The sequence below is a fragment of the Vombatus ursinus genome, unplaced genomic scaffold (assembly GCF_900497805.2).
Source record: "Vombatus ursinus unplaced genomic scaffold, bare-nosed wombat genome assembly UNPS02011700.1, whole genome shotgun sequence".
NCBI classification, from domain to species: Eukaryota; Metazoa; Chordata; class Mammalia; order Diprotodontia; family Vombatidae; genus Vombatus; species Vombatus ursinus.
The window spans coordinates 4,509,419-4,526,808 of record NW_020951478.1 but is presented as its reverse complement, the minus strand read 5'-3'; the positions used below and the strand labels follow the sequence as shown (position 1 = coordinate 4,526,808).

At 38.7% G+C, this 17,390-nt stretch overlaps 1 pseudogene; it reads right to left on the bottom strand.

Moving 5' to 3' along the window:
* Positions 1 to 12,467: 12,467 nt before the first annotated feature.
* Positions 12,468 to 14,254, bottom strand: LOC114039195 (annotated as a pseudogene).
* Between the last annotated feature and the right edge of the window lie 3,136 nt (positions 14,255 to 17,390).

Here is a 17,390-nt window from a genome sequence, read left to right as displayed (position 1 = left end):
AGAAGAAGAAGAAGAAGAAGAAGAAGAAGAAGAAGAAGAAGAAGAAGGAGAAGGAGAAGGAGAAGGAGAAGGAGAAGGAGAAGATGGACAAGGAGATATGTGTCTGTGTGTGTATGTATGTATGTATTTATATACATATCTATTGTTCCACACCCACATGCTTTTCTCTTCCCAACTTCTGCAAAGGAATGGGGTAAGATATCTTCCCATATCCCTTCTTGGGGTGAGGGGCTGGCTTTTTTTAAAATAACAATTTTGTGACATTTGGTTTTGATTATTTAGTAGTCTGGCACATTCTAGGTGATGAATAAATTCTAATTGATTAATTAATCACCATCTACTTCTCTATTGCTTTATGCTTTGATATTTCTATGGATATATGATCTCTTCTAGGTGGATACTCTCTCCACTAATGCAAATTGCAACCCCTATATAATTGTTCATCCTGTGCTATTCCCATCTATGTATTCCCATAGATAATACATAGGGGTGGGGATAAGGTTGGGTGGGGAGGAACCCAACATGCATTGCATTTTTCTCTAGATCTAATATTTTACAGATACCAATAAAGCCTATATGATTTCTAATATTTCCTAGTTCTTTCTTGTAACCAGCTCTTCTTTTCCCCAATCATCTATCCCTCTGATGATATCTTTTATGTCATTTCTTTTGCTAAATTCTTCATTGGCAGCATGCTGTAGCTTGATGAACACCACCATTCATCTCTCCATTGCCCTTTAGGCAAACTCAGTTTCAAGCCTTTGAAGATTGTGATAATCATACAATCATAGATTTAGATCTGGAAGGGACCTTAGGAGTCACCTTGATCAACTAACTCCATTCTATATTTGAGGAAGCTGTGTCTTGGAGAGGCTAACAGTTTGCTTGAGGTCACAGATGCAGTTATCATCAGGATTCAAACCCACTTCCTCTCTGATTCAAAATCCAGCTCTAATTACATAGTACCATCCTAATTCCTTAATTTTCCATGCTTTGCTTGCCTGACTCAGTTTCTCCATCTGTAAAATGGAGATAATAATAGTATCTACTTCCCAGGATTGGAACGAGGATATTATAAGATAATATTTGTAAAGTGTTTTGCAGACCTCAAAGTGCTATATAAATGCTAGCTGTGGTGATGATGAGGAGGAGGAAGGAAAGGAGGAGTAATGTATAAGATGGGTATAGTCAGAGGATTCTTCTCCTAACTCCCATTTCATTGACAAGTTGCATACCAAGAGCTAGGCCAGATACATCTCCTTTCAGAGTCTCGGGGTTATTCTTGAAGAATCAAAGAACATGTCTCTATTTCCATTGGCTTCAACCTCCATAGCTGTACTTCCCCTCCCCTACAGCATTATCAGTTGAGAATAATTTAGTCAGCAAGCCTAAAATAGATTTTAGAAAGAGGTATTTACTAAGACGGTATGTTAAAAACAGTTGGCACAAAACTTCCTCCCTAGAATTCTGTGCCAGACTCTTTCATACATACATGCAGAGCTGAAGTTGGAAGTCGACTCAAGTTTAGAGAGCAGTAGTGGGGTGCTCATTAATGGGGTACTCAAGAAGTTGCTAATAAATCTGTTTCCATCTAGTCTTGGCTACTGATGCATACACTACCGCAAGCTTCTGGTATACCAGTTAAGACCCCAATGGGAAGATGGAATGTTCAGAATTGTCCAGACCCTTTGGAACTTACAAAGCAATGCTCAGGCCAAAAGACGAATGTGAAGAGAGAGATCTGGTCAAAGTTAATGCTGAGACTACTCCTTCTTTCCATCCCTGGAAGGCCCTCCTCCTTCAGTGCAGTGCTAGAAAGTCCAAAATTTGCTCCAATTTTGGAACAATGCACCTCTCAACGCACTTAAATTTTACAGATGATTCCTGGTCAGGGTCAATTTTTTTCAGACTATTGGAAGAAACTTTCTGTCTGATGTTATTTCACTTGGATCCAATGACTTTCAGTCTAAGGTCTTCTGATTGATCAATTGTTTTCACTTCCCGAAAGGTGGAATTAAAATGATGTGGGGAGGTTTTAATCCCACCCTTATAGTGGCAAGATAGGAAGTGGTGAATTCTTTTTTTTTTCTGTATCTGCCACAGGTGGTCAAAGTTAAAGGCCTTATTTTCTAGACACTTCTCATGTTCATGGGAAGACAACTTATTTAGGTTATATTTCCAAGTAAGCTGTTATAATACAGTCTTGAGAAGGATTTATTTCTCACCTATGCGACCCAGGTTTGGGGGAAGTGCATTCACCCAAAATCAAATAGAGTCAGGGGATGCATTTCTTAAGCCACAAATGGGCAAACACTATCCTTGTGGATATCATATTGACCACTCTCAAAATAGTTGGCTTGAATTATATTCTTCCACCCCAAGTCAATGAAATGGTTTCTTGCCATACTAATTCTCCTCTCAAAGGGTCTTCTCTGTTTGGAGCAGTCTTCCTATAAAATTGCAAACTCATTTCAATGCTAAGCTGTGAGTGCCATAATTTTCTGAAGAACCAAAACTGGCAGAACTTAGGCTCGCCTAGTCTGCCCTGGCCTTTGTTCCAGGTCTCACACTTTGATGGTAACCAGGAAAAAACAAAAGGTTTATTCCCATGCTATTGGTTGTTCTCTCATAAGTAACTATTGCCTGTGCCACCAGACAAAGTGACCAGGGCTACTGCATTAGAAGTGCTGGTCCTGTTGAAACTGATACGACCATAATGTGGAATACTTAGATTTCTTGGCTAGCACTCTTTTGTCCAATCTCAGAGCTTCCTTGTGTACTTAAAATTTCTCTTTTATTCCTCCTACTCTAAACTCATTGGCACTGTCTTGCTCTAAGATTATAGGCATTGCATTGGAAGCGTAGATTATGGGCAAGCTGGCACTATCATTCCTTAGGGGATCACATTTTCTGATTAGGTTAGTGGCCCCCTCCTCTCATGGTGTTGGCTTGGCATTCTTCTTATGTATATTGTCAGTACACATATACACGCATGCCTACACATGTATGCACGCACAGACACAACATATTCTTTCTATTCTTTCAGGCATAATACACCCTGTTATCAATCAATCAATAAGTGTTTATTGGGTGTCTACTATATACTCAGCACTATGCTAGGCTTCGTGGACACAAGGACAAAAGTGAAACAATTCCTTCCCTTAAGGGCCTTACATTCAATTGATGGAGATGATCTGTAGATAAGAGTATGCAAAACATATAAAAATAAGTGCAAAGTTATTTGCTGGGAAGGGCTCTGGCAGCTGGGGTGGGGAGGTAGGAATCAGAAAAGGCCTCGTGAAGGAAGGAGGTGGCATTTGAGCTGAGCTTTGAAGGAAAATAGGGATTTCTAAGAGGTATGTTCCAGCTCTCAAACCCTGACTTACAGCTGTGACAGTTGCTACTGTCCCTGGGTAGGCTATCACTAGAACCTGAACAGGTCACTTCTGCTGAGATGCTTTCCTGAAGGTTACAGACCACAATATCTATACTTACATGCTGAGCTGGTGAACCTGTACTAGGCCTTCCAGAAGGACAGGGTAGGGAAGGGACATTTCCATCATGTTGGTGGAAGTGCCATGACTGGGGTTCTCATACACAATCTTAGAATGGAAGGGACAAAGTCTCAGAAAACATGAAGCCAGGCAGTATCTGAACTGGCTTTCCATTACAGACTCAGCTCTTACTGAAAAATGGATTGTCTAATACCAGGATAGCCTCCCAGTCATCGTGCTAGAGGAGAAACAAAGACATGGGTCTCATTTCTGATTTCTCTAAACATGCTTGTAAGGTAGTAGGTTTCAAATTTTATGTAGCAATGCCCCTTTTATGCCCTTCTCTCATTTTTCATAAAACAATCTTTGAACTCATTGTAGATACTCATATCTACATTTAAATTATAAAAACACATGACTTTTAAAAAATCACATAACTTACATTTTGCTAGGATAAAATTATTAACTTACCACAATTTTATAACAAACAAATCTTAAATGTACAATTAAAAATGTACAATGTAAAATCAAAATATTAAAATATAAAGGAATTTATTGATCAAATTCTTTATATCTTCATATTTATATCTTGTAAAATAACCAAAATAAAATTATTTTTTATGAGTGGTCTTATTTTTTATTGTCAAGTTTCTCAAGACATAGGTTCATTTATTATATTTTTCTTGTAAATAATTTCAACCATTAATTGAGTCTGATATTTTGTATTTATAATAATTATATCAGAAAATCCCATTTTATAACAATATGACATTACAAATGATAACAAAAAAGTATTTTAGGTAGACCAGAGAGCTCTTTATTTACCTGTAGCATAATAAGAATTTCAAATTTAAGGGCTTGTTTCACCATACTATTATAAGAGAAATCTGTTAACTATTCGTCCATGCAAATGGATTCCCTATCCATTTAATATTTAATTATATTTAAAATTTTAAAATAAAATAGTAATTGCCTCTGTAAACTAGTCAAATATTTATTTCATTTGCAAGACAGATATTTTAAAAAATTAGGAACTATAAGAAGCCTGATTTTGTAAATGTATTATCTATAGCTCTCATTTTTTGATGAATTAAGTCATTATTTTTCTGGATCAAAGTGTAGATTTGAAAATCTTGCACTTATTTATTTAGAGTATCATTTAAAAATCTACCATTAAACATGCAAATTTCAGGATGAAAATTTTAAAATGAAATATGCCTGCTTCACTTTTATTGTTATCACTAAGAAGAAATGGCAATCTTTTCTGTTAACTAAAACACTCTCCAAAGTAAAAAGTGTTTTACAATAAATTAGAAAAGCTCTGTGCTCTACCCCCATATTGTTAAAAAGTTTGTGGTCTTCTTTTTAATTGTTTTTTAAAAATAAAATTATTTTTTCTCATGACAACTTGAAAAACTGTATGTACCTGTGTGACTCATATATTTTTGTACCTGTGCCACTCATATATGTGTGTAAGTACTTGTTTCACTCATATATTTTTAATATTCAAGTGATTGTGAAGTGTGTAATGCATCAAAATTGTATGAAAGGGCACATTTTACTGCTTGTAATCCTAATTTTTGATCAGCTGAGATTTATTGCTTCAAAATCTAATACAATTCCACATTATGTAATTTTCATTAAAACATATGTAAAATATGTTGAAATTTTCACTTGATGTGGCATTGTAATCATTGGTTTGCAAAGTAAGAATTTTTTCTTAACATCATCTTCAACAACATATTGTACAGATATCAACTGAACATCCTTAACTGCATGTGTTGCTTCATTCTCTTGCAATGAATGATAATAAAGATTATTGTTTTTTGATTAATTGATCACAAATGTCTTCAGACATATGGGTAATTCTTTTCCCCTCTGTATTATCTCCAAGTAGAGCCCTTCAAATCTGCTTTGCATATGAATCTAATTTTCTCTGGAAATATTCTCTTGTCTTGCCAATTAATTCTGCATATATACCTTCAATATGTCATTTCAATTTATTAAGGATTTATGCTGATGTTAAAGCATTTTTCCCAAAGTAAAACAAGGACATTATTCCAAAGAAAACTAGATGCCTTTAATAAAGAAACCATTTCTCCAGTCCACACATATGACATCCAAAGGATGGCTTTCATTGTATAAAGTTGCCTATAGATTTGCTGCATAAAAAAATCTTATTCCAGAGGAAAAACATTGATACTACATGCAATTATTGATAAGCTGGTTGATAAATCACATGCAAATTGACTCAACTGGGTTGAATCCAGAGAATATCCACTGGAGCAGCTGAAACTAAAGTAAGCAAAGACAATAAACACAACAAAAATATTGGAGTTACAGAAACAGAAAGTAAAAATGTTGAAAGGCCCAATCAAGAAAATTCAGTCTACTATATCACTTGAATTAACAATAATTGTTTTCAATGGAGAGAAAGACTGCCATATGCTTTGTATTCAAATGTATTTCACTTACGTATTTGTCCATCATGAAGGTATATAATTTCAATTCTGAAAAATTAGAAACCATAATAATTTTAGACCATTAAATTTAAATTTAATTGCTACAAATCTCAAATGGTTATACTGTTCTTGGGTTATTTCAATTTTCAGGTTTCAGTTTCAGGTTTCTTTATTTTTTAATTTGCTTATTACATTGTACATACCAAATTGAATCATGTTGAGTAAGACAATAGTTATTTAGGTACTTTATATTTCCACCCAGATGGTTTAACTCTGAATTTATACATTTCACATTTAAAAGCAGAAAACAGCATGGTTACACAACTCACAAGCTGATGCCAACTGATAATGATGGTGGAATATCACTCATGTGTCAAGATTCAATATATGCTACCTCAGATTTGACCTCACAGGCACATACTACATCAAATAATTGCTGCTTTATAATCATTGTTGTAGTAATTCTCTCTTTTGTTGACTTTGATTCAAACATTAATTTTAATTTTTAAAAGTGATGAATTTATGCAACAGCTGTACTTAAGAAAATCTCATAATTTTAACCATTGCCTCTGACCTTCCTTAAACGATCTCATATCTCCTCAGGAGAGCATACCTCATAGTTTAGAAAATTTTGCATTAAGATGACGGGGCAGGACTATATTGGAAATGTAGTTAAAGCTGTTTCTACAAGGTCTTCTCAACACAAATTCAGACCTTATCTGACACTGACCCTTTGATGCTTGAGGAAGGTATGAAGCTCTCTCACAAGACACCAGATATTTGGGGGAAAGAATACATAAATACTAAAATTGCTTCCTTGTTTATTAGTGCAAGAAAAGAAGATGGAAACACAGAGAGAAAATACACAGAAACACACCCATGAAAGGGAAATTTCTCTTTCTAGATGCCTCAACTATGCAGTGGTACCTCCTTTACCAAACCAAATTATTTGGGTTGGACTAGATGTCTACTGAAGACCCTTATAACTCTCAAGTTCTGTGATTCTATAAGATACCAAAGTTGCTTATCTAGCTAAGTGGGTGCTGGAGGAGGTTTAATAAAATTTAACAATCCTTAAATATGCCAGGCAATGTTGTCACCACAAGTCACTACAAAGGAGGTACAGTGAAGATTAGTTGGAGAAGTTCTGTTGCTAACTACTACCCTGGTAGTGAATCAGCTAGCTACCACATGCTTTATCACAGCTGCTGGCCATGGTACTGACCACTTCTCTTAGAAAAGTATTCTTTTCTAAGACTCACTATCCCTTCTTGCGATCTAGGAAGGTATGTGATTTTGATTCTTTTATATACATATCTGTGAAGCTTGACTCATGCTGGAAAGGTCAAGAACATTTTTTTCTACATTCACTGTATGCTTGATGTTTAGCATTTTCTTCCCATGGCTCTCCAGTTTACTTAAAGGACTGTCTACTGTTGTTTTGTACTCTATTTAGGTAAATAAATGCCTCACATCATTTAACTTTCATAGTTCTTTGGAGATAGGTAGATTTCCAGTCTTTGTGCCTTCTTTTCATACTGCTTCACTTTGTGGGGCAGAGAACTTCAGTTCCAGTCTTGTTTTCTGGGGGCCTCTTGTAAAAAAAAAAAGATTTCTTGGATTTCCCTGTTTATGGCACATAAATTATTGATTGACCTCTGTTTCTGGGCTACCTTGACTTAGAACTCCATCGCATTGTAGATTGGGGGGGTGACATTAAAGCCCTTCCCTTGTGGGAAAGGTTTGAGGCATAGATCTGAGAAATGCCCTACCATATTTTCTCACATCTTGCCCCATCATCATCACCATCAACATCTCCCACTTTCTCTTGCACCTTTAACTTCTAATCCACTGGCTCTTTCTTTTTTATCCACAAACACGCCCAGGTCTTCTTAATCCCTAAAATCCCTTCCTTTCCTTAAAACATATTTCTCCTTTCACATACCAAAGCTCATTTGACCTTGCCATCCCTTCAAACTATTCAATATCTTCTCTCTCTTTCACAGTCAATCTCTTGGAAAGAATTGTCTCTCTTCTTTGCATTCATGTCCTTACCTCCTACTCTTCAGTTGCTTCAAATCTGGCTGCTGATTTCATAGTTCTAATGAAGAAAATGTTTTTTCCGCAGTTACCAACAATCGCTTTATGACTAAATCCAATGACCATTTATAGTCCTGATTCTGCTTGATTTCTCTGTTGTTTTCATACTATTGATGACTCCTCCTATCTTGTATACACTCTCTTCCCTTGACTTCTGTGATGCTGTTCTGACTTGGTTTTCTTCCTCTATGTATGAGCGCTCCTTACCAGTCTTTGTTGTATCATCAGCCATACTATCACCCACTAATCATGTAAGCCTCAGAAGGCTCTGCTTGGAGTCTTTTTTCTTTTCTATCTCTAACTTAATGATTTTATCAGCCACCATATGTTCAATTATAATTTCAATGCATATGACTTCCAAATATTTAAATTTGACCCACATATATCTCATGAATCTCAGTCCTTCGTTGCCAACTGCCTCCTGGAATTATTTATGCAGATTCTTCATTGATATTTCAAACTTATTATTATCATGAGACAGTGGAATGTGGTAGACCACTTCATCCTTATTAACTGTGTGGTCCTTGGAAAGCCACTCAGCCTTCCCATGTAATATGAGGACGTTGGAATTGATGGCCTCTGACGTCCCTTTTGGTTCTAGATCTCTGACTCTATAATCCCTTCCCCCATTTTGCCTGTTTCTTTTGAAAATATCTCCACCCTTGTAGTCTTTGAGGTTTATAACCTCAGATTCAGCCTTGACACTTTCCTTTTCTCTGATCCTCACATCAGATTAGTTGTCATTTTAGATGTTTCTATTTCCGTGATATTTCTTATATCATTCCCTTTTTCTCTACTCACACCCCAAAGCTCTAGTTCAGACTTCCATTGCCTGGCCTATTACAATATACTCTTATTGATCTACCTGCTTGTTCAGTCTTTTCTCCCTCCAATCCATCCTGAACATGACTTTGGAATTAGTATTTTGAAAGACACTCGCCACATTCCTCCACTGCTCATATCTTGATCCTTTTTCCTTTAGGCCCTGAATTTTAAGGTCTCCAAAATCTGGCTCCCACTTACTTTTTCATATTTATTTCACGTTATTTTCTTGTATGCCATTCATACTTCTGAGAGTCCTCAAATTTAACTCAACATACTGTCTCCTCTTTCTATGCCTTTTCAGAGATTGTCCCCTACGTCTGAGATGCACCCCCTTCACATCTGCCTTTTAGAATCTTTAGTATCCTTGAAGGCTCAGATTAGATACTTTCTCCTTCGCAAAACCTTTTTTAATTCATTCCCTGCTCTCTTACCCCTTTTATGTTTTTAAAAGTTATGCATTTAAAGGTTCTTACTCAGACTGTTTTATCATCAGAAATTCTTGAAAGTTTTCTAGTATATTAAAGGTCTATTTTATCCCTGCAGGATTATATTTGTTAGGGGAAATTATTCTTGGTTGTGCTTTTATGTCTTTTACCTTTGGTAATATTGTATTCCAGGATCTCCTTTCAATAAATATAGAAGCTGCCAAGTCTTGTGGGACACTGACTGTGATCCCATGGTACTTAAATTGTTTTTTTTTTTCCCGAATGTTTGTAGTACTGGTTCTTGATACAGGAGCTCTGGATTTTAGCTATGAAATTCCTGGGACTCTTCCTTTTGGAGTTCTTTTCAGGCAGTGATCAGTATATTCTCTTAACTTCACTTTGTCCTTTGACGCTAATAGTGATAGACACATTAAATTTATACTTTCTGAAAAATAGTGTCCAAACTTTTTAAAAAATCATGTTTGTAGGGAGTTCAGCTATTCTTAAATTATCTCTCTATGACATATTTTCTAAGTCAGTTGTTTTTTTTTTTTTTAAGCAGCAAAAAGAGGGCAATCTCTGCCCTCAAGGAGCTTTTCTTCCTGCACTTTATATTCTAGCCAGATTAACCTACTATCTGTTTTTTTTCAAAACTCATTACTTCATTTCCTGTTTCTATACCTTTGCAAAGATGGTCCCACATCCCTACAATGTTCTCCCTCTACTTTTGTTCCTTAGAATCCTTAGATTCTTTTAATGCTAAACTTCACGTACCATGATATTGTACAGTGGGAAAAGCCAATGGTTCAAGAATGAGAAGACCTAAGTTTAAAGCCTACTTTGGCTACTCCTTACCTTGGAAATATTGTTTAGTCCCTCCAGACTTTAGAGGAGACAGATTCAATAGCCTTTAAAAACTATTCCAGTCAGAAATCTATGATCTTGTGAACTCTCTGGTTAATGTTATTGCAATCTTCAAATTATATTGTACTTATTTACATCTGTATCCACTTGTGGAAGGACTGGTCCTTGGGCACAGGGGCTATTTGACATTCCCATCTTTGTGTTCCTTAGTGTCTAGCATTGTGCTTCACACAAAATAGACTTTTAATAAATGCTTTTGGGACTAAATTGAAACTTCTTACCATGGCATTCAGAACCTACTACAATCTAGTTCCATTCTGCCTTTCCAGTTTTTTCTCCTATTTATCTCCATTATGTTTCTCTCTTAGCCAAACTCACTTTTGCCCTTGACATTTATGCCTTCTCTCATGCTATTCTCTCTGTCTATAATGCCCAACCTTACAATGTCATCTCTGCCTACTGAAATCTCACCCAACTGCAAGGCCTGGTTCAAATGGCATTTTCCTCTTAAAATCTTCTCCAATTTCTTCCACCAGGAGTGATTAATCACTTCTTCCTCTAAATTCTTTTCCCAATTTGATTGTTCCATTTCTAGGACATTTCACATGCTAAAAACATGCAGTGGGTAGAGGGCTGGACTTGGAGTCAGAAAGACCTGAGTTTGATCCTGGCCTCAGATACTTAACATCTCTGTGACACTGGACAACTCACTTAATATCTCTCTGCCTCAGTTTCCTCATCCATAAAATGGGAATAATAATAATAACACCACCAGCCTTACAGACTGTTGTGAAAATCAAATGAGCTAATATATGTAAAACATTTTGTAAACCTTAAAGTGTTTTATAAATATCTATAGGAAATACCAAGGGATTGAACAACTATTTCAGAGTAAACAGCTTTCTCAGTTTATTCCATAATCCAGGACATTTCACTTAGAAAAAATGAAAGACTGGGAGTATTCTTTTGGTTGAATGATATCTCTGATTCAAGAGGCAATCTTTTCTTCTTGTGTTTCCTTTGAACTGGAATCTCTGTACATTCATGGGACTCATGTGCCGATGGTTCACCACTGTCAAACAGCTAAAGAAAAACAACCCTCTTGGAGCGGAACTAGAACCTTCCAGGATATGGTTCTACACATTGATGTAACTAGACCAGGACATACAGGGCTTGGAATCAGGTGCCAGCTCAGGCTGGGCTCCTGTGAGGCATGCTTTGTCCATTTAGCAAAACCATGCCCAATGATGCTCTACTAGCCGCCCCTCAGAGAGTGAAGGGGAAAGTATAGCCCTCAAGTAAAGTGAAAGATCAATGTTCCAGTCTCAGAGAGGATGGGAATAGACCACTCTCCATGGAAAGCTGAGTTTGGGAGAAAAGTGGTAGGTTGGGACATGGTGCCCTGCAGACTCCATTTTTATTACACAACACTGTGCACTAGTGAGTGACTAGTGAGTGACATTGACTACCCAGAATTCCCAGGGGGTCTAAAGTGACTTGTCTCCTTGAACAACACTCCATGTGGAAAAAAAGCAATTCTCTCTCCTTGGAGAAGTCTTATTCTTTCAACAGAGTCTCAACAGTGGTGCCTTTAGGGTCCTAACCAGTACAAATGAGGCCCATAAGAACACAGCCCTTTCTTGTGATGTTGGACAAAACCCTTAACCTCTCTGGGCCTCAGTTTCTTCATATGTAAAATGAATGGATTATACTAAATGGTTTTTGAGGTCCCTTTCATTTCTAGAACTATGATTCTATGATACTTAGAGTATTCAGAGCAGCCCAAACTCTCTTTCCAGAGGGTCTGAGCCTTGAAGAGATCTTTTTTTTTTTTGAAGGATATCCAAGCTTTGTTTGTTTTAATTCTTGTCCTTAATGGCAGGCTCCAGTGGCTGAGCCCTGTTCTAGGCATTTGGAGGGGAGGGGAGTTGGAACTGGTCTACAAAACCCAGTCCATGCCCTCACAGAGCTGACAAGCTAGCTGAGGAGACTGAGTCAGCCTCAAATCCCCACCAGGCAAAGGGAAGTCAGTGTGGCCTAGAAAATCACGTGTAAGGACTAGGGCATCCAGTGCTGAAGTGAGCAGCCTTGTGTGGACCTGGGCTAAGGCTGAGAGCCTTAGAGCTCCCTGCTTCAGCCATAGACCAGAAGACCGTGTTGCTGCTATCTGCTCAAACGGCACACAAGCCCCTCCCTGAAATGGCCGGACCAAGACCCCTGGTCCCTCCCTCCAAAGCATGTCCGAAGCATCCAAGAAAGGAGGAAACAGGCTGAGAGCAGCTCCTGGCTGCAGCCCCTCAGTTGGGCGCCTGCAGGAGCCCTTTCTTTAGCAGCGATGTGAGGTAGCTGCCCAGTTCTTCATCCTGGTAGGTCCAGGAGACTAGCAGCACCTTGGTTCCTGGATCCTCCGAGTGGGCAGTGGCCTGGATGAGGATGAACTCTACCATGACCGAGCCATTGGGCAGGTGCTGGACTGAGTGAGCTTTCAGAATGCTCTTCAGATGGCTATAGACACGCAGCACAGTCTCCTGCTCCTTGCATGTGTCGTGGATGTACACCCGGCATGTGAAGCAGAGCTGGTGTTCAGTCAGGCCCAGATCCTTGAGGGCCTGCTCAGAGGACACCAGCCAGAAATTATTGTCCTTCATGATCAGAGTACTGTGCATGAGTTTGGGCCTCTTTGCATCAGGGAGCAGTTCCATGGCCATCTCTCTCTTGAGCAGGCCCAGCGAGATGCCCACAGGGATGTTGGGGTGAGTGAGCAGGGTGACCATCTCTCCATTGGCTGGCATGTAGCAGTTCACATGGAATTCCTATTCAATCATCTGCTTTAGGAATTCCATCTTCTTGGGTAAGCAGCACCTTGTCCAGCTCAGCCTGACAGACCAGCTGCATAATGCCCTTGGCATTGGTGTGGGCACTGAAGGACATGTACCCCACCTGCATCTTCACCTCTAGGATCTGTCTCCCTTCCATCTCTAGCTACTGCTCCCCACTCAGGATCTTGTGGCCTGCCGTCCCCTGCACATAACAGCCCGGCATGATGACCATGTTCTTGTTCCTGGCTCTATAGAGATCTGCAGCGACTGCCTAGCATGCAGCCTGCCTGGGGTTGCAAAGACAACCGTTGGTCCAGGGTTAATCAGCAAAAGCTCGGGCAAAAGCCTTGATGTGTTTGAATTCAAACATGTTTCTCTGTACAAATGTTTTCTGGATCTTCTGATTGGTCCAGGTGATGAACAGCTTGTAGTAATGACTGGCCTTCTCCGTCAAGCCTGTGGAGAAGGAGATGAGCGCTTTCAGGTCCATTCTTTCCCAAAATGTTTCCAATAGGATGCAGAGTTCCTGAGCCCAGCCCAGAGCAAACGCCGGCATGAGATCCTTTCTAGCCCTCTCCACTGTCTCATGGACTTTCTTCAGGAAGTCCCTCTCTCAGCAGCGCTTAGGGTCTCGGATATTCGTTGTGTAAGTGAACTCAGTGATGAGCAGGTTGGGTCAGCACTTATCAATCCAGGCAGCCCCTAAGCGCCAGTCCAGAGTCATGTTACAATCTCCTGTGTAAACTGCAGATTCAGAGCCAACTTTAATCTGGAACATGGCAGCACCCAGCACATGCCCCGCATAGTAGGCATTGATTTCCAGTTCATCGTCCGCCTGGACAGTCTAGTGGAGGTAGACAGCCACGACTTTCTTCATGCAGTCCTTGATAATTTGTGAAGTGAAGGAGCTAGTTTCTCCCTTCTTTATTCAAAGTAATCTTCCTGTAGTCCTGCAGCAGAATGGGGCAGATGGCCTTGGTAGGATGAGTCACATAGATGGGTCCATTGTAGCCCACCATCTCACTGAAGTAAGGCAAGGCCCTACAGTGGTCCAAGTGGAAGTGGCTGATAATGACGCAGTTCGGGAAGGCAGTTAACCTTCCATTCTGGGTAATGTAAGAAAAATCTAGGAAGCGTCTATCGTCATTGTAGCCTATGTGCATCCCACAATCCAACATGACTTTCTTGCCTGCAATGGAGACAAGGATTCAACTGTGGCCTGTGTCCTGACCAGCCCCCAAGGGAGTGACTTTAATCTCTGGCATCTTGAGTGGCCAAATTCTCAGTACTTCATCAGGCTAGATACGAGACACCATAGAGCAGTGCCTACAAAACATGGGTCTTTGAGATAACACAGGTACCATCTGTAGGATGTCATAACTTAGTGAGTCCCAAGGCATTACACTTGCGTGAGGGGTGGGAACAGAGGCTGAAGAAATCTTTGCAGGCAATTTCATGTCAGGCAGTTCTGTGTCTATAGAAGTACTTCTTCCATATCCATGGAAGGATTAGGATCCTAGTCATCTCTTCCCCAACCAATCTCATTCTCTGTTGCTGCTCCCAGTCTCCTTCTCCCTTCCCCCTACCATTGGAGATGTAAGGCAGGTGGTATCTCAAACGTTTTTGCCCTAGGTGAAAAAAAATCCCCTTTTTGCCTCTAAATCTATTTTCTGTTCTTGTGGGAGACGATAAGGTGGTTGGCACCTCTTGCTGCCCTATAGGGCTTATAAAGGTTAAATTGTAGGCTAGATTTAATCATGGCACCATAAAGTAATAATGGGAGATCATAGCTTGTGTCTGTTGCTGTTCTAATGTTGATTGATAGGCTACAGTTTTTTTTAGATTGCATCAGTAATTCATGCTTTATTACTCCCGAATTAGTGTAATGCTTCAAATCATCTTGTGGTAATTCAGCACAATTATCCATAATTATGAATAAATTCCTGTAGGGTGAGAATATTAATTCCCTCTGTTCAGATCACGCTTATTAACCAATGCCCACATACTACCCAATAATTCCAAATACTTAATGGAGAGGCAACTTTACACTTTCCAAAGAGTTTGCCTAGTAGTGATTTCTTTAGCTAGTGGGTCAATGTGCACTTCTCTTCCAAGTGTCTATAACCTCAGAACTAGTAATTATAACAGTTAGCATTTATGTAGCATTTCAACACCTGAACAACACTTTATGTTATTGCATTTGATCCTCAAAATAACCCTGTGAGGTAGGTTGTTATTTTTATTCTCATTTTATTGATACAGAAACTGAGGCTCAGGCATTAAGTGTCTTGCCCAGGACCACACAGATAGCAAGTGTCCCAGTCAGACCTTGAACTCACGTCTTCCTAACTCCAATTCTGGAGCCATATCCATTATGCCACCTAGTTGGCCCAAAGTCCATATAAAAAAGGTCTTGGCTTTCAAAATAGAAGGCCTGGGTCCATAATCTCTAGTGTGTTAGGCATGTACTATTGACCCTCGTCTCCTGCACACCTTCCCTCAGCCTCAGATAAGAGATTTCATAAGTCACTTTTCTCATGATACAACTTTCTCTCAGATCCCTGTCTTTCCCTAAGGTACAGATTGTATAGAGGAATTTGAGGGAGACACTGACAATGTTTTTTAATCTACAATTCTCCTTTGATGTACAAAAATCTTCATTTTCAGGGGTGCTGTGGGTAATAGCATCAAACCAATGTCCTGTCTGTTAGCACACAACTTTAATATAGATTTTTTTTTGTGGCATACCTCAGAGTGATGGAAGACAGCTCAGAACTGGTTATCGTGAATGATGTTGCTGGAAAGGATAAACTATGGAGCTCCTGATCACCACTGGATACTGAGAACTTTCAATAAATATCTTTAGCCTTGTAAATTTCTTCTGGACATCACTTCTGCTATCTTGTAATTTGAACCTGAACGCTAATCATTTAGTCTTTCAGACTATATATATAAAATATATATATATATATATATATATATAAACCTCTTTTTATTCCCACCTTTACTTTTTTTTCTTTTACTATTTTATTCAGTCTTTGCTGAGGTGGTAAACCCTTATGTTTCATGACTTCAGTCATTTTCAGTTGTCTCCAACTCTTCATGACCCCATTAGGATTTTCTTGACAAAGATACTGGAGTGGTTTGCCATTTCCTTCTCTAGTTCATTTACAGATGAGGAAACTGAGGCAAACAAGGTTAAGTGACTTGTCCAAGGTCTCACAACTAGTAAGTGTCTGAGGCCAGATTTGAACTCATGAAGATGAGTCTTCCTGATTCCAAGTCCATTGCTCTATCTACTGTGCATGTACCTCTATGCTATTTATTACCAGAGCTTTCCTAGCCTCAGAATAGATACTCCCAACTTTCTCTAATAGTTACAAATATACCAGAGTGAAATGGGTCACCCCAGGCAGCAGTGAGCTCTCATCTCTTGATATTTTCAAGGGGAAGTTGAATGAAAATGAATTAGTAATATTGTAGAGAGGATTCCTACTTACATATGGGTTTATCTAGAACGGAGGTCTCAAATATGCTGCCCACAAAACTCTGGAATGAAGCCTTAACCAGATTAAAATAATTGGGAAATATTTAACAAAAGAAATAAACATATAATACAACTTAGACAATGTTAATTTGTGATTTTCTAAGTTAATATGCTACCTGTAGGGATCAGTTTCCAGTGACTTTGACACCATTGATTTAGAAGACGTGTAAGATCCTTTTGAATTCTTAAGATTCTATGATTTTTCTTTATGTCACCAGAGATAGGTTTTAAAATAATAACATAATTATTATGACATTGTTAGGGAAAAAAGTAAACTCAAATAATAAAGACATACTCAAATGAATCTGTGACCTTATTAACGTAGATGAGATGTAGATCATAGCTCATGCATTTCTCCCCTTCTTGCCCAAGTCTTGTCCATGTTGTCCCTTAATTTCACAAGAAAAGGTCCACCCAATGTGCTGGAAGTCTTCCATACTGGAAATACTTCCATACATTTCATAATAGAAATTAGCAACATGTGATTTTCAGGGAAGCACATGGACCATCCACTGTTTTCCCTTGCTTTTGCCATTTGACCGATCCATCTTCCTTTTTGATCATCCCTTTCTTTGAAGAAATCCTTTCTTCTAGTTCTTCTTTGAAGTTCCTTATTTGTTATATGTTGCAGTTTTCTCATACCTACAATGCACCTCTTCATTCTCCTCAGCATGATACTCATTTCTGATTCTTCAGAGACTTTAGTATTCCATGACTCACAACCATACAACATCAACATTCAAGAAGAATTTTGGTATGAAAAACATGGCCCATTATTTTAAGGGTAAGTACAGGTTTATTACATGCTCATGTCTCCCTCATCTTCAAAAAACCCTACCTATTTGACTGTTCCT